The sequence below is a fragment of the Planococcus citri genome, chromosome 3, assembly GCF_950023065.1.
Source record: "Planococcus citri chromosome 3, ihPlaCitr1.1, whole genome shotgun sequence".
Classification (NCBI taxonomy): Eukaryota; Metazoa; Arthropoda; class Insecta; order Hemiptera; family Pseudococcidae; genus Planococcus; species Planococcus citri.
The window spans coordinates 83,292,235-83,314,520 of NC_088679.1; the positions used below are offsets into that span (position 1 = coordinate 83,292,235).

The 22,286-nt window shown below is 39.7% G+C and overlaps 1 protein-coding gene and 1 long non-coding RNA gene across 2 annotated transcripts in view; one reads left to right on the top strand and one right to left on the bottom strand.

Moving 5' to 3' along the window:
- The window catches only part of LOC135839927 (uncharacterized), a 259,550-nt gene that overhangs the window by 64,809 nt on the left and 172,455 nt on the right, over positions 1–22,286 (top strand). The gene's annotated exons all lie outside the window — the stretch shown is intronic.
- LOC135839928 (uncharacterized) lies at positions 639–3,326 on the bottom strand. Its single transcript, XR_010557662.1, has 2 exons — positions 1,503–3,326; positions 639–1,418 (listed from the first exon to the last, which is right to left on the bottom strand). It is a non-coding gene; the product is annotated as an uncharacterized LOC135839928 (long non-coding RNA).

Below are 22,286 nucleotides of genomic sequence, written 5' to 3' on the forward strand. Positions count from 1 at the left end.
TATATTTTTGCATTCCCCTCGTTATCTTTTGGAACTCGGTCATTTTTTCCAAAACTAGTTGGATAGGGGCTAGTGTGAGAAAAACCACGATTTTTTCAAAAAGCTCCTTCTGTGAGGACCCATACTTGGCCTCCAGGGGCACTGCCGGAGTTGAAATTTTTTCTGAGTGACTTTGAAGATGTCCACCGAATTTGGTCAAAATCCTTCGTCATTGTTTTTTTTCACGATCCACTCTACAGAACGGCGACCTATAATTTTTTCCGAGTTTTTTTTTTTTAATTTTTCACTAGGCTGTGGTATTTTGAAATTTTTAAGCGACCATTTTGATTGAACCAGATAGACTGGTCAATGATCTTAAGAGTTTAGACAGGCTGTCAGATGCTTTTGAGAAGCCATACTGATGGGCCAATGACCCGAAGGGGCCTGACATACAGGCAGGTGATTTCAGAAGGCAGGGCTGGTGGGTCAATGACTTCAAGAGCCCAGACAAATAGACAGACAGACGACATTGAGAAACCAGACAGACAAGTCAATAATGCTGAAAACGTGGTCCGATTTTTTTTGCGGGGAAGGGGTTAACTATGGGTAGATTTGACGACATCGGCGTGGTAGAAAATTTTTGAGTACGAAAAAGGTACTAAAAAAAAAAAAAAAAAAAAAAAAAAAAAAAAAAAAAACAGAAATTCAGCTTTCTGGATTTTAGTGAACACCCTGGCTACAAAAGAAATGGACATTCGAGCCTTTTTTTAGTAACTGTTTCTGAATTTTTGTCATCGCTGGAGCATCCTCAAATCACCAAATCAACGAAGCGAGGAAGCGAGAAACGACCTAACTGTACAAACCGATTTTCACGAGTCACTCAAACAGAGAGGGTCCCGCAGGTTTGAGAAGCATCGCGAATGAGAAAATAATAATAATGTGGTATTCGTTGTATTCATTTATGATGAGGAAAACGACGAATGCGTAAATTTACATAAATTAATACCTCTGTACCGAACTCCTCGATGTATGCTTATTACTCGAAGCAAGAGTGGTTTGTTTTTGATCAGACGCAGTATTGTCAACATTACAGTTGAACAAAGATTTAAATGCGATTCTGAACTGTCGACCTAACATATAGGTAATATACCACGAATGTAATGGATATATTGATATTACTCATTGTTACGAATATCGCTATTAATGAACTATAACACGGAGCTGAAAAATCCTCGTACATCAATCGCAGTATAACTAGTACTCCTTTTGGAAATTCGCTGGTGAAAAATAATGTCACCACTGTCAACAATACTGCTGTTGACCTGTTACTTTGTTTTTGTCTCATTTTCACATTTTTCATGTTTGTTCGGATGCTTGCGGTTGGAGTTTTAGTTGCTTTCTCTTGAAGGGTTTTCCTTGCTAATAAAGTAACAATTATTCTGAAAAAAAAACAACAACAACAAGAAAGAAGTCAATTGCGCTCTTTTACTGTCTCATCTCTTCGTTATGCATTACCTACTTACCTCGACTAACGGCAATAGTCTGATCATCACTCCGTTGACGATTTCCCCCGTTGTGTATATCATGACATTTCGCTTGAACGAAGCTACCGTGTTTTGATTTTTGTTTATAGCTTCAATTTGAAAGGACAAATATTTCGGTATAGTAAAAAAAAAGCAACATGTAACGTATCCACTTATCCAGCAATCACAACATCCGTGTGATTCTCTTGTTGCACCAATGTCGTTCCTTGAACGGATACACTACAGCTATGTATCTCCATGCAGCCAACTGCACTGTCAGGAATGCAGATACGAACTGAAACGTGATTATGAAATTGTCGCCGTGAGTGTAATATAGGCCTATTGTCCATCCGTAGCTTAGTTGTACGCTGAAACCACTTTTAGGTTGGATGTACGTAAGCCAAAAATGTGGTACCTATGTTTGCCAGTAAAACCAAGAAATCTACGAAGGCTAAAGGCTAAATGAGCGAATATGAGATTAGACGAGGAAATCATAGCTTTCCTCGTAAATACCAATATATTAAGCAGGTTGAAAACCAAACCAATAACACATATGGGTAAACCGATGTACTCGCATACGTTCTTCACGTAATAACTGCCAATATTCTGTAACGTGATTCCACAATACGCGTATGATATCTTCATTCGGCATTTTCGTTTTTTTAATCGTAATTATCAAAGTTGTATTTTTTTCTACTTGCTCGTCTGTTTTCTTGCAAGTGGAAGAAATGTTTCCAAGTAATTTCCACGATAGGTATGCGAATAGGTAGCGAACACTTTTCAAAATATGATTATTATCGTATAAACGCGAATTAAAATTAGTTACGTCAACTTTTCGAAATCATGATTTCCATATTTAACTCGTACATTACGCGAAACTTTTGTGAAGAAGAGCGTTACTTCACGATCAATGTCGCCTGTCGCCAACATACTGGTTCGCAGCTTGACGTTATTGCTATTGCGGATATGACTGATTTCTGACATCCGCCTAGGTGTTCGTTTCGATAGTTTACGCATTATTTTTATATTACCTATACCTACCGGTGTTCGTTAAAAGATCTTCAAAAAACGTTTACAGGCGTCAATTTTTCATTTTTTAATATTTTTTCCAAATTTGAGGGGCTTTATATGTACGAGAAAACCAACGTCATTTGGGGGTCCAACGAAGGTTTTTTTTTTCTTAAAAAGAAGATTATCTACCCAATTAGAACAATAGCAATGTAGAAATGAGATATTTTCAAAAAAATTCCCCGATTTTGATCTATTCTCATTTGTTTTTATTCGTGCATGTTTTCAACTTTGAGAGGTTCCTTAAATAGGGAGCCGATATGTTTTGAAGGGCCGAAGACAATTTTTCCGTAAAAAAAGGATTACCTATTTGGATCGACGAATTTATTTTATTCATTTTTTTTTTTCATTTTATTTCATTTTTTCACGGCTACTGGCGCCACTTTTTTTTGCAGATATAGGAAAAATACATAATTAAAATGGTAATCGCAAATGGCAAATGTTTTCTCACCCCAGGTAACAACTTTGGTAAGTGGGAGGTGAAAATTACTAACTTTGCAGAATAATATACGTACACCGACAGACCGACACCCCTATACAACTTTGCAAGCACCAAATCTTAGATAGGTAGAGGTACATCGTATTTTCGAAACGAAACTCGACGTCGCGTCGCGTCGCGTCGCGTCGCGTCACGCTGCGAGTTATTTTAAACGCTAATATCGTACCTACGTATTAGGCGGGTGAAAAAAAAAACAGTAAAAAAATTTTGAAACAGAAAAAAACCTACTCGAACTCTGCTAAAACACAAATCCCATAAATAACTCACTTCATCGTCACTTTTTCGAAGGTATTCTAGCAGAAAAATTTCCATAAACCTTTTCGTGTTCGCTGAAACAGAAAAAAACACACAAGCGTGAAGATTAGTATATTGTACTACCTATACTCGTATGTATATACAGTATACCTACGAGTAAGTACGAGTATATTGTGTATTGTGTATGTACTCGTATACGTATACCTACGAGTATATGGGGGTAACTTGCGCCTTCTCAATGATACGAGAAATACTCGCGCACATACGATACCATATAACACAAAGTACATATATAGAGGTATTGAGGTATAGGATACTCGTATTATACATTACCCACGTCCCACGTCCCACGTCTCGTCGAAGCGGCATTAAAAACTACTATAACCATTCTTTTTAGCAAGCTATTTTATTAAGCACCATACACGATGTAATCCTTCATCTCTCTGCCAATGCCATGCCAGTGCCATCAATGGAGGCATTGGAAGCTCTCGCATGATCGGTCGAGAGTTATTAAATCATAAAGCGTGTATGATTGGCATAGCATACACAGACACACACATACACAACGATAGAGAACCAGAGGGAATAGGTTCAACAAACGAGGCGAAAATTCTGTCGGTGCTGCCTTTATACTCGTAATTACACAAAACCTTTAATAATCGTCTTTCGATAAACGCCACCACGATCGCGACCGCGACCGCGACCGCGACCACGCCGATACGAGTAGATGGCGCATAAAAAAAAAGCGCACAACCTCGATCGACCCCCACACCCCGGAACCGGCATCAGTGTTCTCTTATATCGTACTCGTATGTAGTTTGCATTTGCACTTTGCGCTAAGAATAGTGTATCTACTACACTTACCTATCTACCTAATACCTACTACTACGCCAACACTTGAAAACACATTGAAAGAAGATTACAACGAAAAAGCTGAGCTTCCCTGTAAACAAATTCGACTTGGTATAGTTGCTATAGTTGCTAGGTACACTTATTCGAGTTCTTTCATCTGATACCAAAATAATGAGTATTGCTCAACTCGTACCTAGGTACTTCATACTTTTCGTTTACCTATATATAATATAAGTACATATTTTTTTCGTCGCGGTTTTCTGCATAGCTACAGCTACAGCTACACCTACAAATTTTCTCTCGCTATCGTTTCTCCAACGTACCTACGTACTTACCTAGCTACCTAAATAGGTACGAGTATAAACCCTCGGAGCGGTCGCGGTCGCGGTCCAATCTCACTCTAAAGCGACCAGTTAGGTAGAGGTACAGGTACATCCCGATTGGGGAAAACTTCGCTCATCACACGCCAAAAAATTCGCGGCGAGAAATTCGGACTATTTGCTGAACACTTTGCGTATTATTATGCCTCTAATTTCGCCCATTCGCGCATAAGATTGCTTATGCGCGATCGCCAATCATTTCAATAGCGTTTGCGCATGGGCGATATTATGCGCGAAATTATTCGTGCAGTAATTAGCGAAATATCCAGCGTTTAGTCCTAAATTGTCGCCGGTGCCACGTTTTGATTAAAATAATAGTACATACACATAGCTATTAGCTACATATAAAAGAAGATATTGCACAGGTGGTACACTCGTATATCGACTTTTTCTCAGTCAGCAGCGAAAAACTGCTACACGTAGGCCTATACGATCACCGGGCAACCGACTCGACTCGACTCAAGTAGACGTATGTACCTACATAATGTAGATTGTATGTACGTATTATGTATTCAAAGTACAAGTATGATCTAGGTACGTACATACGGTCGAGGTACATAAATAGTTATTTATAGGATGGATGTAGATTGTAGGTGTAGGTCTACGTCTAGGTAGTAGGTGCTAGGTAGTCAGTATATTATCACGAATGTACATTGTACAAATACGTAATTGCGACTTTGAAAAGTCGGTCAGCAATGCTATGCGTATGCGTATGCGTTGCGTTGAAGCTGGCTTCGATAGTCTCAATCCAGTTGCTGTTTGCTGCTGCTTGCTTCTGCTTGCGCGCTCGATTTACCTTTACCACGAATGACGCCTTCCGCCTTCCGCCTTCGCCAACCCAAAAAAGCTTTCGTGGAAATTGGCATTTTACTCGTACCAGCAGCAATCGCTCGGCACGCCAGCCAAGCCGCCAATCATCTTTTATACGCGTCGCGTTCTATGTACTCGTACAACTACATTGTATATATTTGCGGTTTTAATTTTTCAGCCGTCCTCTCCCGTTCGTACTCGTACCTCTACCTACGTACACATATACCTAGTACCTACCTACCTACCTACCTACCTACCTACCTACCTACCTATCGAGATTCTTCCTCCTCCCCCCCCACCTAAAAATTTGTGGAAAACCTAATATAACGCTGGAAAAGTGGAAATGATCGGGCGTAGGTGTGAAATTTTGGCCCCTGTCGCAAAGTGTTTGCAGAATGCTTCGAGACGTTCTATTCAAAAACATTAGAATGCGAAAAATGAGATGTACCTAGGATAAAAGGACGAACCTTCCATCTCCTTCCCCATAAAGTGATACAGAAATCGTCGAGTGTTGGAAAAAATACATATCTATGTCCTGTCAAAAGTCCTGCTTTTTTCATTTTGAAATTTTGGTAGACGCTAGACACCTTGGTGAAGACTTTCATTCCTATTTTGGACCTCTCGAGTCAATATTCTCCAGTTTCAAAAAAAAAAAAAAAAAGACCACGAATAGGGTTATTATGTAATTTGAAAATTCGCAGACTTTTTTCTTGGAGATCCACGCTAATTTTTATGTTAGATTAACGTACACAATACACACGCATACTACAAATAGTTTTATGCAATCATGTACAAGTACATACTCGTATATCGAGTTTTTCATAGATATTTTGATGCGTGTAGCGTGTAGTTAGGTACTCGCATCTTCTATAGGTATGTACATCGCACATCGCACATCGCATCGTAAATTGTACGTATTTTTTCAACGATTCGCACGCTTGCATCTTATGAACTCTGTAAATTTTAAACGCGGTATAAATTGATAGTCGATATTTTTTCATCGACACACAACGACTATAGGGTATACGAGTAGGTACTGGGGCAAAAAATTGAAGTAAACAGGAAGTATTCACTTAGTTACGAGTTTAATTTAATCGAGGCGTGAAATAGGATACGAGTTTATTTGCCTTTTATTTGGTTTAATGATTCATGTCGCGTTTAATGGGATTTTCGTCTGGCGTACAATATGCTCGTATCGTATCGTATCGTATCGTATATAGATATAGCTAATATACGAGTACCTACTCGTACTTACTCGTAGTAAGCGAAGAAGAGCACGTGGTTAGTGTAGCGCAGTGTACGAGTAGTACATATCATTAATATACGGAGAACGAGCTAGAGCTTTGTTTTCGACTTGGAGTCCTTTTTTTCAAACGCCAACTGCGAAGCGTAGAAGACGTAGGAGGTAGGTAATGAGAAGGGCGAACGGACGAACGCAGCAGAAAAATTGAAACGTGCAGCTACGACGCCTAATTAACGTCGCGTCGTCGTCGAATGATTTTTTTTCTTTGTCGGTACAATATATTAATTTTTTTCTTCGCTCTTCGAGAAAATAAAAAACAACGAATACGACTCAACGTGTGCAACGTGCACTCGCGAGTATTAATCGAGATCGAGTGAAGTTACTCGTAATTTGCTTGCGCCGCGCCGCGCCGAGAGTTTTATTTTCGTACGTCTACGAGTACCTAAATAAAAAGTGAGGCGTTTTGTTTGCGGTGAGATGGGTTGACAAATTACGTTTATCGAGATAGAATTGTCGCGCACGGCGCGTTGGGAGTTTATTAATTATACGAGTAATTACCTAAGAGAAATGGTAAAAGGGTGAATACTCGTAATGAGAGAAGAGGGGTGTTTTTGGAATGATACGAGTACGATTTATTGTGCGTTCGCGTTGCGTGTCATTCAATCTCGGTCAAAAATACCAATTATTTTGGTGGTTTAAACGATGAGGAGGAGGAGGAGGAGGAGGAGGAGGAGGAGGAGGAGGAGGAGGAGGAGGGGGGAGGGGGAGACGTCTGTTCGTGATTCTTAGACGTAAAATTTTACGAGGTAAACGTTACTTCCGCCACAATTTTCACACATTTTCAACGAGTAATTTTACAAACATTAATTGTTAATTTAATATGTTTCTGTCGCGTGATTATCGCAATATTTGACGATTCTACTAATTTAATCAAAAAACCCAAATCATTTGGCACGGAATGATCAAAGAACCATAGGTAGGTAGAGGTACCTACATAGCTATGTTTTATCTTTTTTTCCAACTTTTTCCAACTTGGGGGAGGAGGGAAGGGCGATTCATATAAGGAAGCCAACATCCTTCGGGGTCGAGCCAGTTTTTTTTTTCTTTGAAATGGAGTGTATTCAATGATTTTCAGCGGAAATGAAAAATCTTCAAAATTTTGTTATCGAGTTTGATATACTCGTACGAGCATCTACTCGTTCAATTTTTTCCCCACTTTTGCCAACTTTGGGGGCTCCATACAAGAGGGCCAGAATAGCGAAGATGCGTTTGTGGCATATTCGTCAAAACTTTTTCATATTTTCTGGTTCGTAAAATTATCAGAAAAAGCCAAATTATTGAAACTGGTTTTTTGCCAAAATTGTCAAAATTGTCCAACAGTCTTCAGCTTTTTGCCAAAATTGTCAAAAAAGTGCCGTTTTTTTGGTCAAAATTGTCAGGAGGAGCAGTCAACTTCTGGCGAGTTGACGAAAAGTTGTAGCGTTTTCTTGTCGAAATTCACAACAAGTAGAGGAGGTAGTCGAGTGGTTGTAATTTTTACCCGCAACATTTCTGAGAAATTTGTTCTTTTTTTGCCATAGGGTAATGTCCAAAAAGCATCGATTGATTTTTTCCTCGCGTGCCTGAAAAGTTCCTTTTTTGTTTGAAAGTTTGCTGTTTTTCGTTTTTGTTTGTTTGTTTTTTTGAAGGTGTTTATACTTACGTAATTACAAGATTATTACACTGTTTTTTTTGTTTTTAAAGAAGTAAAGAAAAAATTATGTTTGCCAAAATCCTTCAAAAATTCAAAATATTTACCGATAGGGGTTTTATTTTTAAAATTGTGTAGTAGGTAGTGGTAGGTGCCTAACTTGTACACAAAACGATTTATGTACAATTTTTATTCGAAAGTTGAATTTCATTTTAGGAAGTCCTCGTTGCTAGTTTCGAACAAGTCCGTAATATTCCACAATTCATTTTGTTACCTATACTTATTGCAAATTTTATTAAACCCAGATTCACTCTCCTCACGAGGCAAACTTTAATCCCCGCAACAAACTCTTATACGTAGGTATACTAGATACCGTAAACTGGGGTAACATTGAAATCGCGGGGTAACATTGAAGGGTGCGGTTTTTCATCATATTATGCTCCATGGCGGTGGAACTATGAAGTATGGAACAATTCTGACACCGGGAATGGATAGAGTACACTTTGGCGATTATTTTTCCTATTTTATCATTTTCAACTAGTGGTTCCAACACCAGTGAAAAAGCAAGCGAAAAAAAGTGCTGTTTTTATCAATTTTAATTAACATGAAAAGCTTGGTGTCTGGAATTTTGAATTTTCAAAGAATGAGTCAAGTGACATTATAGATATGTTGGTACATCTCCCGACTATAAATTAGCGCATTTGTTCATGTGCCAAAGTTGTTCCCTGAGGAGTAAAAAAATAATATTCAAACTGGGGTAACTTTGAAGTCTATAAAAAAATCATGAAATTTTGGTAAAATTGGACGAAAATGCATGAAAATGCTTGTAAACTTGTTAAAAACGATGTGAAAACTTGAAAAACAGCTCTAAAATCATTAAAAAATCATAAAATTGGATCAAATTGGCCAAAATGCATGAAAAACGCCTGAAAACTAGAAAAATTCCAAATTATCATTTTGGAGCACTCTTTCATAAATTCAATTGTGAATATGGATCATTTTGTAAGTACTTGACGCGTATAAAGTGACCAAAAAGTGAATACTCATGTTTTTGATAATTTTTGACCTTGATTGAAGCACATTTCAAGGGGTCTTCAAAGTTACCCCAAACGCTGGGTAACTTTGAAGGGCACTTCTTTTGGCTCTTGCGCTTGACAGGAAAAAGGTAGGCAATTTCTGTAACCGCCAAAACGTAGTGCTGACATAGCTTTATCAAAAGCACCACACACATTTCCCCTACCTCCGCCATTCATACCTCTAAACATAAAAAATACTGAAAAATCCTTCAATGTTACCCCAGTTTACGGTATATGCTCAATAAACGGAGACCCTACAGCTGTCAGATGGAATTTCAAACCGTGATTCGATTTTAACGGGTAATTAATTGGGACAGTTGACATTAATTCGCACTCCAACCTACATGATTCCTGTTGTAGACGCGATAGCGACTAAAAACTTATCGCATTAGGAACACTAGCCACTAGCCAGCTAGCCAGCCAGGCTCAGTTTGCGAAGAAAAAACGAGCAAAAACACAACCCCTTTTTAAAAGTCTCTCTATAATACTCGTATGTAGCTCTCGAACGACCGCTGCATTAGGGTGGAAAAAAAATCCCGCAGCACCTTTCGATCAAGCATCTGATAAATGATAGTTTTAAATCGAATCAACTCTCGAAACGTTTCGCCTTGATTTGCTGGTCTTCGTATCGCCTTCTTGGCTTTGTTTTGCGTTGACCACGAGCCATGTGCGCGTGTGTGCTAGTTTTTTTTTCTGTTTTTTTTTTTTTTGTAACACGATCATCGGCGAAGCATCGGACCGAATCTATATACTATAAGTATACGAGAACGAGGGTAGAAGAAGAGTGTTTTAAAAGCTGCGATATTTAACCTCCAATTTCCAACGTAAAATAGCGAAAGCCAGGGTAAGAGAGGGTGGAAAGGAGAAGAAGAAGAGAGAGAAAAAAGGAATCCCGAGAATAGTAAAAAGTTTTAAAAGATACACCCTAACAATGGAAATATATCTTTTTGGCTTCTTTTCTGCATTTGGAATTGTTTTATAGTTAAAAGGAGGAAGATGATCCCCTATAAATAACTGTTAAAGAGACTAAAAACACTGCTAAAGTCGACATTTAAAAATATAGTTGACTTCCTTTTAATTTTTTACGCTTTTTTCTCTCTCTCCATCTCCGTGTCTGCCTTCATCTTCTACTTTCATTCGTTCTTTCGTTCTTTTTTCCGTCTTTTTTTTCTTTTTTTTTTTTAATTTTACGCGCCCTCGCCTCCTTTTCAACCGCCGCGCCGCCGGCGTTCTTTTAACGCTACCTACTCGTTCGTAGTTTTCTACGTTCGCGTCTCGTACACGATAATTTTATCGGTCTTTGCTAATGCACAAACGAAGCTTTATAGGTAGGTAATAGGTATCGTTTTTATTTATTAACCAATTCTTCGCGGCTCGGTTCGACATGAGGCGAGATGCAGCGAGACCCGTAAATTCATCCGACTTTTTTATTTTTTCAAGTCTATTAACGTAAACATCTTCCGATTAAAAAGTCGATAGATTTTTTCATTCGTAGGTACGAGTAGTACGTGTATCTACGTTTTCGTCTCTTGCTCTCGAAAATACAAAAACCAAAAGTACCTAAACTACGAGCGATGCGAGCATCGCGAACTTTATTCTAATACACGAATAGAGACACTAAGGCATAGGCATACGATTTGCTTACATCAGAGGCGGAGATGGAACGATTATCGATTATTCGGGTCCGATTAAAATAATCGGATCTTGGCGCTACCACAAGGCTTTTTCATTGGCCAATGGTTAAGTTGCAACGGGTCAAGGTACCGATCGCGAACGTTCCGCATGACGTCGTGCTTTGCTGTGTTCATTTTGGTCGTCGATTAATCCCGATTATTTTGAAGAAAATAATCGATGTAGCATCGATTATAATCGGTTCCATCTTTGAATTCGGAGGTCTTAGCTCGCGTTTGGCTTTAAAAGATCTTTCAAAAAGACCTGTCTAAAAAAAAGAGGGAAAGGACTCCGCAAATCGTTCAACTGTGCCGTTGCGTATAATTTCGCCTTTTTCATTCCAAAAGAGCGAAAAAAATTCGTCAATTTTTAAATATTTCATTTCAAAAATAACATTTTCTCCCTTCTCACGTTATTAAAAATTCGTCACGACGAGACGACGACGACGACGACTACGCAAAGCGACGGTATTTTTTTAAAAAAAGATCCTTCTTCTTTTATTTTTCCAAAACTAACCCACTTCCTCAACCATCTTGCCTCCCTCTCGCCTCGGAATAAGTAGTAGACGCGTGAATTTTTCAATTATTCTGGTAAATTTAACGCTTACAATACGAAATACCGACAGGCAGAATTCAATTTACATTAATAAGGATTTGTTCTTCATATTTAGTCACCTCTCTGTTCTCGCCCTTCTGCTCTTTTCGTCAGCGCGCGCGCGGCGCGGCGTGGCCCTCGCTTTGCTTATACTCGTACACGCTGACAACGCTTATAGCGAAATCCCGCTTATACATATTACGTTTACGTATACGTGGGTATACTCGTAGCCTATACATGTATAGTCTATTCCAGCTATAGGATCTCTCCTCCGTCTGCATTATTTTAATTACAAACTACAGCTACCTTTCGGAATCGGAATAGCTATGCGATATTGCGAGTTGGAGTTACTATATAGGTAGATAGGTAGAGGTAAGTATATGCTATACAAAAAAGAAGAAAAAAACAGAGAGAAGCGGTATCATCCTTCGCCGGAATTATAATAACCGAGGATAAACGCAACATTCCCGCAATCGTCGCGTTAAATATACGAGTACGAGTACGATTACAAATCCGATTCGTCGAGTAATTCTTTTTACCAAATGAACAAAGCCGTAGTGAGCCTAATTAAAATGACGACGCGACGAGACTCTCGAAAAAAAACCTATTATACGTAAATATACTCGTATCAAATCATAGTTACCTCACCGTATGTGCGTATAGCTATGTATTACTCGTAGGTATGTATTATGTACGAGGAATTACAAGTACGAGTATTTATTCGCACCGTGTATATGTGTGTGTATACGCGACAAGCGACAATGTACGAGTACCTGTTTGTAGCTGTTACGAGCACAGCGAGAACAAATTCAATTTTGCGTAAATTTTCCCGATCGTGAAGCCCATCGTATACCTTGTACCTATACCTACTTCGATCGGTTCGTCGCGTCGGTTTCCAGCAGGTGTTTTCGAATCTTCTTTTACATTTTTTACAAGGTGCAAGAAAACACTCGAAAATTTGTCAGCGTGCAATGTGCATATATGCATAAATATGTACAAATAGTACATAGATAACTGCAGTTGTTTTTCTCAGTCTTCTGGAAATTCGGGGATCGATGAGGGGGTTAATACTCGTACTCGTACTCGTACTCGTACTCGTATTCGGCACTATCGAAAACGTATGTACAAAACGATATGTCACGCGATATTTTATTCGTTTATTTTTTTTTTTTTACAGTTTGACCAAACATTTTGGGACACCAACCCCCCCCCCCCTCAATCTCATCCCATCACGCTTCCTTTGGTATCGGCTTCGAGAATCCCATTACGAAAAAAATCACAGTTACCCACCCACATACGAGTAAATGTACGCTTGCGGGATTTTTTACAAATTTTTACGCCGGTACAAGTAAATTATCGCTCCAAAATGTGAAGATTTTTTGAAAATTTCGACAAACCAAAAAATAACTCGAGTTTCGGTGCAGCTGAGACGCGCTCGTAATGGTAATTAATCGCTATTCGCGTATAACGACGGCAACCGGATGGTATTAAAATCCAGAAAAATATCCTATAGTTTACGAGTGCCTGAAGTGTCGAGGTGAGAAATTTTTACCAGAAAGGTAAGCGGGTTCTGCGCCAGGAATGAAAAATTCAGACTTTCAAACGGGCACGGGAGAACCTGAACCCCAAAAGGCAAATTCAAATTTTCGCTACGTCGCGTCGAGTCCTCTTTCGCCGCGCCGTATTTTTTGATACCATATACGAGTAGGCCTACGCCTACATAGTGGTGATTAAGTCGTTCATCGCCAATGAGTTTTCTATTCCGAGCAAGCCGTTCGCGAACGAATCGAGACCAGTTTTGAAATCGTAAAATTAGGTAGGTACCCGATTTAATTTTCGAGTGACTGAAATTGGTTGGCGAACGATTTTGCTTCTGCGCGCAAATCGCGAATCGTTTGCGAACGACGCGACGAGTCGTCTGATGCGAGTAACACGCTATAGAATTTCATCGAATCATCTACGCTGTATAGTGTATACGCTTACGAGTAATTCGATTTTATTAACGGCGTATTCGGTCGCGAACGATTTTCCTCCTTTGTACAAATCGTTGGCGAACGAATCGAGTTTGGTTGAAGTAAAACTATGTACATCTACGTACATTACATAGGTATAAAAGTTATCATCGTTATCAAGTTGCACTTTCGAGCCGAAACGCACATTTTTAGAAAATACGTACCTACTCGCATAGTCGTATTTCTTTAATCAGAAACAGGCGATTATTTTGAGAAACTGATAAGCTTGTAGGTGAAGTGAAACTAGAGCACTTATATGTAAGTATGTACTCGTACTTGGTATGTCAATGTACTACTCGTATGTAGCGTAGCACTATTCAACTTTCAGCTTCTCGATTTTCTTTTTTCGATTTTCACTCGGAAACAACTTTGTACGCAGGGTTGCCAACGCACTCTCTAAATTTGAAACAGTGAAATTTCACCGCTCAGCTTAGCAGTCACGACATTTTGGCTTCTTAAAAGCGGTAGTTTTTTACTGCAAAACAGTGAAAAAACTACCGCTTTTAAGAAGCCAAAATGTCGTGACTGCTAAGCTGAGCGGTGAAATTTCACTCTTTCAAATTTAGAGAGCATATTCTTGGTACATAGAAAAACTAACTAGTTACACACAACCAAATACTTGTACATAGGCCTATCTGACCACACTCGGTGTAAACAACCCGTTCATTTTTCTGGTAATCGTCGCGTCGTCGTTCCATTTGACCCAGCCACCCCTTCCCCTTCCCCTTTCCACGTTCGTGTTCCACTCGACCTCCGTCTCACCCCGAGTAGCCTACATATTTATCAACAGCCTGTTTCTCAATGATTAACGAACAATTCGCTTTGTTTCTTTGTTTCAGGTGGGTGAATAAGTTTATCTACTCGTATAATACTCGTATTATAAAAACCATTCGATTCGCGTAAGTTACTCGATAACCTATTTTAAAATCAGCGTTTTTCAATTAAATTAAGGGGAAAAAACTCGTAGCAAAATCATCTCTATATGCTCGTAAAAAAAAAATAAGAAAAAAAAAAAAAAAAAAGAACAAAGACGACCGATACGAAAAAGAAATTAAAATCAAATGAAGACGTAGGTCGGTAGAGGTACTAAGTATAGGTACTCGGGTCAAACACACCTTTGCGTCTACGAGTGTTTCTGCACCATCTTATTACGTGTTGACCAATCGCGTCGCGCGCGCAGTGGATAACTTTTACTGCGGTTTGCGCGAGAAAGAAACACGACCCGAGCGAATAAGGTTGGCTTTCAATTGCACCCACACCTACACTCGCACTCGCACTCGCAAGATTTCGCAGGCAAAAGGAAATTTAGCGAAAAGTTTGCGAGACATTTCCATCATTTGGCGATTTGTCGGTACATTGTCGAAGCGTAGCAGCAACTTTTCAACAAAACGTTATAAAAATTTCCTCCGTCAGTATCGTCTAAGATTTGATGGACAAAGACACCAGCAGAGCAGCGCCGCGCCGCGCCGCGTGTGTAGATATAGATAATTCGGTGCAAATAAGGCGAGCTAGAACGGGGAAGCCTTTGGGTATCTGGTACGCGATTATCGTCCTCGTCCACGTCCACACAACTAACTCTCATTTCGGCCAAGCAGATGACATAACGACGCGACGACGAATTGGAATTTTCGCTGCCACAGTGTACGAGTATGCTCGTAAGTAACGTACATTTTGCTACGCTGCTTTCGCTGCTCGGCTGTATAGTGTATACCGACCGACCGACCGACGTAGAAAATCAAATGGAAAATTTAACGCGACATCGGCAAACGAGATAAGTTTTGGAAATTATCGAACTCGAAAGGCCATTCTGGTGTCGTGGAAAATCACTCGTCATCTGTGTGGATCAGCAGCTCTTCCCCGCGCCACCGCACCGCGCCGCGCCTTTGCCAATGTACACAGCGCGGCAATGCCGATGCCGTTAACCGTTAACATTATAAACACATTACCAAGTTTTAAAACGCCTCTGCCCCGCCCCGCCCCGCCCCGCACCTTTGCCCTTCTCGACCATCGGTCGTGTTTCAACATTTACGCTTATATACGCGCCAGATACGATACGATACGATACGATACGATTTACGATGCGGACACGTAAAAAGAAAGAAAACTCGTCAAAATTTTCACAAAAAGCACCGGCAAATCGGTGTCGTAATTTCCCTCGAGGATATACAGTATACTGTATACACATACGAGTACGCGCATCCGACTTACTCTCTCGATATACGTAGACGTAGACGCGAGACGTGGGTACGTCTACGTAGTAGGTACGTTTTGTACGAGTACGTAGCGTACATACACACACACACACACACACATACATACATACACATACCCAATCCATATAGGTACTGCTTATACGGCGCACTGATGGTCGTAAATGCGTGAGAGGGTGTTATAATGCGCGTATATGGCGATGGAATGTGACCCCCCCCCCCCACCACCACCACCACCACCACCACCACCACCTTAACCCACACTGAAATACATCTACCTACGAGTAAGTATACTCGGAGTCTAAATATATCGCAAACAAATCCAAAAAAAACCACACCATTGTGTTTATAGAAAACACGTAGGAGCGAGAAAAAAATCCAAAAAAACACCGCATCTCAGCCAATAATATTAACCAAAATGTATACTACGAATATGTACTTTAATCTCGAAACGATTACCTCAAATTTCAGATACCTATTCGTACTTTTCTTGAAACTGCTTCATATACGCGGTCATACAACTAATAGATTCGCTTCCGTTTCGATATACAGCATACACATACTACGACTACCTACTCTATGCACGAGTATTTCGCGTACGACTACGAACCCTATAAATATAAATGCAAATCACTGACGCACACACGCACACAGAGAATCGACCGTTTATTTAGCGTGGACACCGCACATACTCGTATACCTATTTGGTTATACATTTAAAGCGACCATCGTACACCGGAATCGACAATAAACTTTTTATACGCTTTCTTCTTTCTCCGTTCATCTTTTTTTCATCCCTGTTTCGCCGAAAATGCGATCGAATATACCAATTTAACGAAATAGCCAACCTCCGCGCCGGTAAACGTTTATAAGCGATAATAAGCTAATAAAAATACGCGTACAGGGTGATTCGAAAAAAAATCTGATCCTCGCTTACGATGGAATCACTATCGAGGTAGGTACTTAGACTTGCCTAACCTTTATTCGCTTTCGATTTTCACAAACAGCGTGATTTTAAACTCCCACATCGAAACAAAATTTTTACCGCGATCGATTTCTCCATTTTTAGAAAATTTTTGAAAATCTTAAGCTAATCATATCGCGATCGCGGCGCCGATTCGAGTTTTTCTTTGAAAAAATATTTATAAGTATTCGTACGAGTATTTATCCGGTAAAAGCGATCAACATTATGTAGTTTTGAAATTGATACCTATTACTCGTGTAAACTATCCGGAACTGAATTTTATCCTTTTCCAGAGACTGAGCCCCTTTCACCACTGAAAATGTAGACGAAAACAGTTGGGAATTTTTGGGAAAAATTGGCCGAGTTGAAAAAACAAAAAAACGGAAATTGCGTAAGCGGGGAAAATCAAACAACTACCAAAAACTGTACGTTTTCTTTTCTCGAATAACAAATTTTCGAAAAATGTCACCCTCGCTTCACTCGGGCCAGATCATTTTCCTGTTCTCGTGCCAATTCTGCAGAAACGAACCCACATCCATCCAACATATACTTACGTGTACTATACTTACTCGTATTCAACAGTCCTCAACTAAAACAAAACAGACTTTACTCGCTACAGGTAAAAGAAACTTACTGTCAGATATTTTATCTACTTAGCGATCCTATGGGAAGTCTACCCTAACTAATTTCAATATGTTAGTCAGCTGCTTCATCTTACCCTTAAGGAACATACTCAGTCAGCTGATAGGTCTTATTTAACCGTACATTTTTATGTCATTATGCGAATGAACTCGATCAGCTGAGAAGCTAGTGCAGGTGCAGGTGCAGGTGCAGGTGCAGGTGCACCCAACTTTTTCAGAGTAGATATATCAACTCAGCCAACTCGCTGGTATCAGATCTCTTCTGGCTATCGAAGAATACTAATCTTCTTTAGCTAAAAGAGTTAAGGAGGCCTACCTAAGCATCGCGGTGTTGATTTCCACTTATGTGTAGACCGCACTTTCATTGATTCTCATTGTGGCTGTTTCGGTACCTACGAGTATTTGAGATCTTTGGTTTGTCTGAAAGTCTGAGTCTGAGGGTTAAGTTAACCTAATCTAATACTGGCACTTGTTCCCTAAGAACTGTTCGCGACTACCATATAAGCCGTGTGTAAATCGCGTATTTCGTGTTTATAAAAACTCGAATGAAAAACTCAAAAACATTTTGCGTGACCTATCCCAAATGTACATAGAAAAATTTTTGAATCGGACAAAGTTTAGTCGAAAGAACGCGTTATTTTTCGATTTTTGGTGAAATGAAGTTTTGAAAATCAAAAGGGGGAAAAAAGTTAAAAAATCGAGATGTCATAAAATTAAGGTGAAATCCTGCAATTTCATATACATAGGTACATAGGTACGTAGGTACGAGCTCCATTTTTGACTCTCGAATCGATGGAAAAGGCGGGTTAGGGAGCCTCCGTCGATCCTGCGAGACAATTGTTTTTCTGAAAGTGGACGTCCTAAGGAACATTTTAAAGCAAACTTGTCGAAAGAAAAATGACGGCTACTTTATATTTAATCGATAGACGATCTGAAATCGCAGATTTCGCTTCCTGATGGGACTGGCAGATAAATTTTGAACTGGACAAAGCTATAAGTATAGGTACCGGAAAAAAATTTCAGGTACTCGAGCGCATTTTTTGATTTTTCGTCGAGTTTTTAAAATCAAATTGAGGCCAAAAATGAGGAAAACAATCACCAGATTAATTTGGAAAGCTAGGATAGCTTACTTTTGACCTGCCAAATGGAATGGCAGTTCCGGAGCCTGCGGCAGATTTTTCTTGAAATTTTTACAAAATTTCGCCAAAACAAATCGGATGAGAACCAAAATTTACTCGCGCGGCGCTCTCGGATTCTTTTTTTCGTTATTTTTGAAATAAATTTTTCGACGGTAATTTTAGATTTTATTTTGAAATTCAGTTTAAATGTTTTTTTTTGAAGATTTCTCGAATTTCGCCAAAATGAAAAAAAATTGTGCGCAAACCTGTCAGGAAATCCGCGTTCGAAGCGTACTACATATTACATATTTCCTTCGATCCCCTCCGCGGATCTCGTTAAATTTAACAGCATCTACCTACTCCTACGTACGAGTAGGTAGTTATTAATTTTATAGAACCGAATTTTTCTCGGTACTTTCTTCAAAAATGTGATAAAATTATATAAACATTCGAGTAAATCGAAGGGCGAAATACGAGTAAAAACACCCGAGGCTTATTCGATAGGCTACATAAAAATTAAACCAACTTTTGAATTTGGCGTTTCGTACCGCATACCTACACTTTGTCCTAGAGAGCTTGACGATGTCTCTAGAGTACAAAGTGCATTATAGATACTCGTATGCGTAGAATTATAATATCACGTACCTAGCTCTCGTACTCGTGTAATACTCGTAACTCGTACGTACGAGTATGTAGATGTACGTAGTACGTACTAAGCTACGTAATAATAATTGAGAATACCGCACACTTTTTCCCCACCTGCACTGTAGGTAGTAGTAGTAGTAGTATGTAGTACATATATTTTTTCTTCGAGTACAATTGAAATAGCATGAACTGCTGAACCGTGGTCCGTGATGATAATAACGACTGTCAATAAATAAATTTAAAAAAATTACAAGAACCCCTATAATAAGTATGAAGAAGAGAACACGAGAACACACACCGCGCCGCGCCGCGCCACGCCTCCGTGCACTGGTGTAAACAACACCAGACCCTACAGACGGTGGACGGTAGAGGAACAAACTACATACTTGTACATCGAAACCGCAGCCAAAGGCGATTTCAAAAGCCAAAAAGATGTAGGTAGTAGGTACAGGGTGCCTAGAAATATCGAGTACCCCTAAAAAAGTTTTCTACTAAAATACTTTGGTTGGGCACAGTGAATGATACGAGTACGCGTAATAATGATAGCACATGATTGGTTGTTGGCCGGACTGGAGAGATAACATTCCACCAATCATACGCATCTATTAAACCGTTCACGTTGCCAACCTATATTTTTAATGAAAAACTTTCTTAGGGGTACTCGATATTTCTGGGCACCCTGTACACTGATACCTATACGTGTAAAATTTCTCAACTCTAATACGAGTACCTATCAAATTTTAACCACGCTTCGGGGTTAATACGTGCGCGGTGGGCGGTGGACGGTGGACGGAAACCTGGAAACTGGCAAGGCATGGGCTATCGGGCTATCGGGCTATTGGACTATACGAGACGAGTAGATCGAATGAATTTCAAAAATACTCGCACTACGAGTATACGAGATTTTATGCGAACCAATAAAATTAAAAGTTGATGGAGACGGCTGGAAAAATAATTTATTAAAATTTCGCTTCGTGCTATGTATCTCATACTCGTATATACTCGCAGTGTCTGTGTCTGTGTCTGTATAAGTACAAGTATAAGTATAGGGCATATCGAATCGAATGAGCGTCCGCGAATGAGCCGCGCCGAAGAGTTAGAGCAGGAGAGAGAAGGGAGAGGAGGAGGTGCTACGCGCGGTTACTCTCAACTCATTCATCGTATCGTCATAAAATTTGTAGTTTATTTTCGCAGGCTCGTTGGTTTCGAGTTTTTCGCGTTCCTTTGTACTCGTACACTCGTACACTCGTACACTCGTACGCGTACGCATAGCCTAACCAGTATAATTGTTGTTCAATGTTAAGACTAATCTTGCAGCATTATCTTCTCGTTTCAAGTTTAATGCCTCCGGAGATTTGTATATACGAAGCAATTTCCAACGAGAACGACTCGCGAACAGTAAACATTTTATGGTATTTTTCTGCTTTGACCTAATACTTACTGCCGGCTAAAATTTCGACGCTTAATTCTTCAAAACTCGTAAACCTCGAATCAAAAGTATACCGTTTAATGGCCCTAAACTTTAATTGAAAATGTTCTGTATGTGCGAAAATTTCGCTTTAAATATTTTTCGAATTTCGCATTTCGCATTTCGCATCTCGTTCGAGGCGACGCGGACGCGGACGCGGACGCGGACGCGGACGCGGACGCGGACGCGGATCTGGTGGTTTGTACTATCGTACTCGTAATAATCACGACGAGCGACGCGACGCGACGTTTGAAAATATTCCATAAAAATTCGTCGTCGGTCGTCGAGATTGACGCGAGAAAAATACATAAAAATGACGAGGGAGGAGGGCAGGAAGACCTTTCTACATTGTACGTGTATTTCCCCCTTCTTTCCTGCCTTTTTTCGATTCAATTTTTGCAATCAATTGTACAATGTACATAGGTACTCCGTACGTATCACTCGAGAAACCATCCAAGTAATTTAAATTACGATTAGGTATACTTACAAATTAGGCTACAGTGTGCGCTGCTTCACATTGTGCCCCGTCTAGGTATTTGCGTGAAAATTTGAAGAAAATCGCTCCATTCCCCAACAAGAGAACATGGTAGAGCCAAAGAATTGTTCAGCGTACCTAACCTACTACCTACAAACCAAAGGTAATATGTACATACATGTACTAACGATGGTCGAAAAAAACAAAAGAGGGAGAAGGTATTTCTGGTTTTTTAGTCAAAAACTATGTCTTTTCATATGTACAACGCTGTACAGTGTACGTGTACCTACTCTCTAAATTTGAAACAGTGAAATTTCACCGCTTACAAGGGAGGTGCCCCAGGTGACATTCGCCGATTTCAACGATTCTTGCATCATTGGATAGAGCACATCGAACATAGTCTAACCCCAAATTTTCAGCTGCTATTCTGCTAAAGTTGATATTTCGAGCTTCCAGGGTGATTTTTTGATTTTCTCATAGCAATTTTGAAAAATTGGGCAAAAATAGTCGGCGGAGGTCGCATACCGAAACCTTCCATATTATTTGGGCATTCTAATACTTACATATCTATGATAAGACTAGCCTCTGACGAAATTTTCAGCTGCTGAAATATCAACTTCAGCAGCTGAAAATTTGGGGTTAGACTACGTTCGACGTCCTCTATCCAATGATGCAAGAATCGTTGAAATCGGTGACAGGAGCGGAAAGTATGCGATTAACGAGTGCGAAGTTTAAGGAGCGAGGCGAAACCGAGCGACTTAAATCGCACGAGTTAATCGCGTTACTGTCCAATCCTGTCTCCTATACTATTTTAATTTCATACGAGAGGAAAATAAATACTGAAAGCTTTAAAAATTTGTCAATTTAGAATCGCATGCAACTAAAATACATTTTCAGCCATGTTCGGTTGCTTCGTTGTATGTAGGTAGGTAGGTAGGTAGGTAGGTAGGTAGGTAGGTACATATTTAATCTCCAAAAAATATGTACGTACTACGCACTACGTACCAGTACAGTAGGTATTAGGTAACAATGCATAGTCCACTTGTGACTGAGCACACGGGAAAATGGCACTTGAATCTGTCAAAACGTCTCCGCACTGAAATTACTATTTAT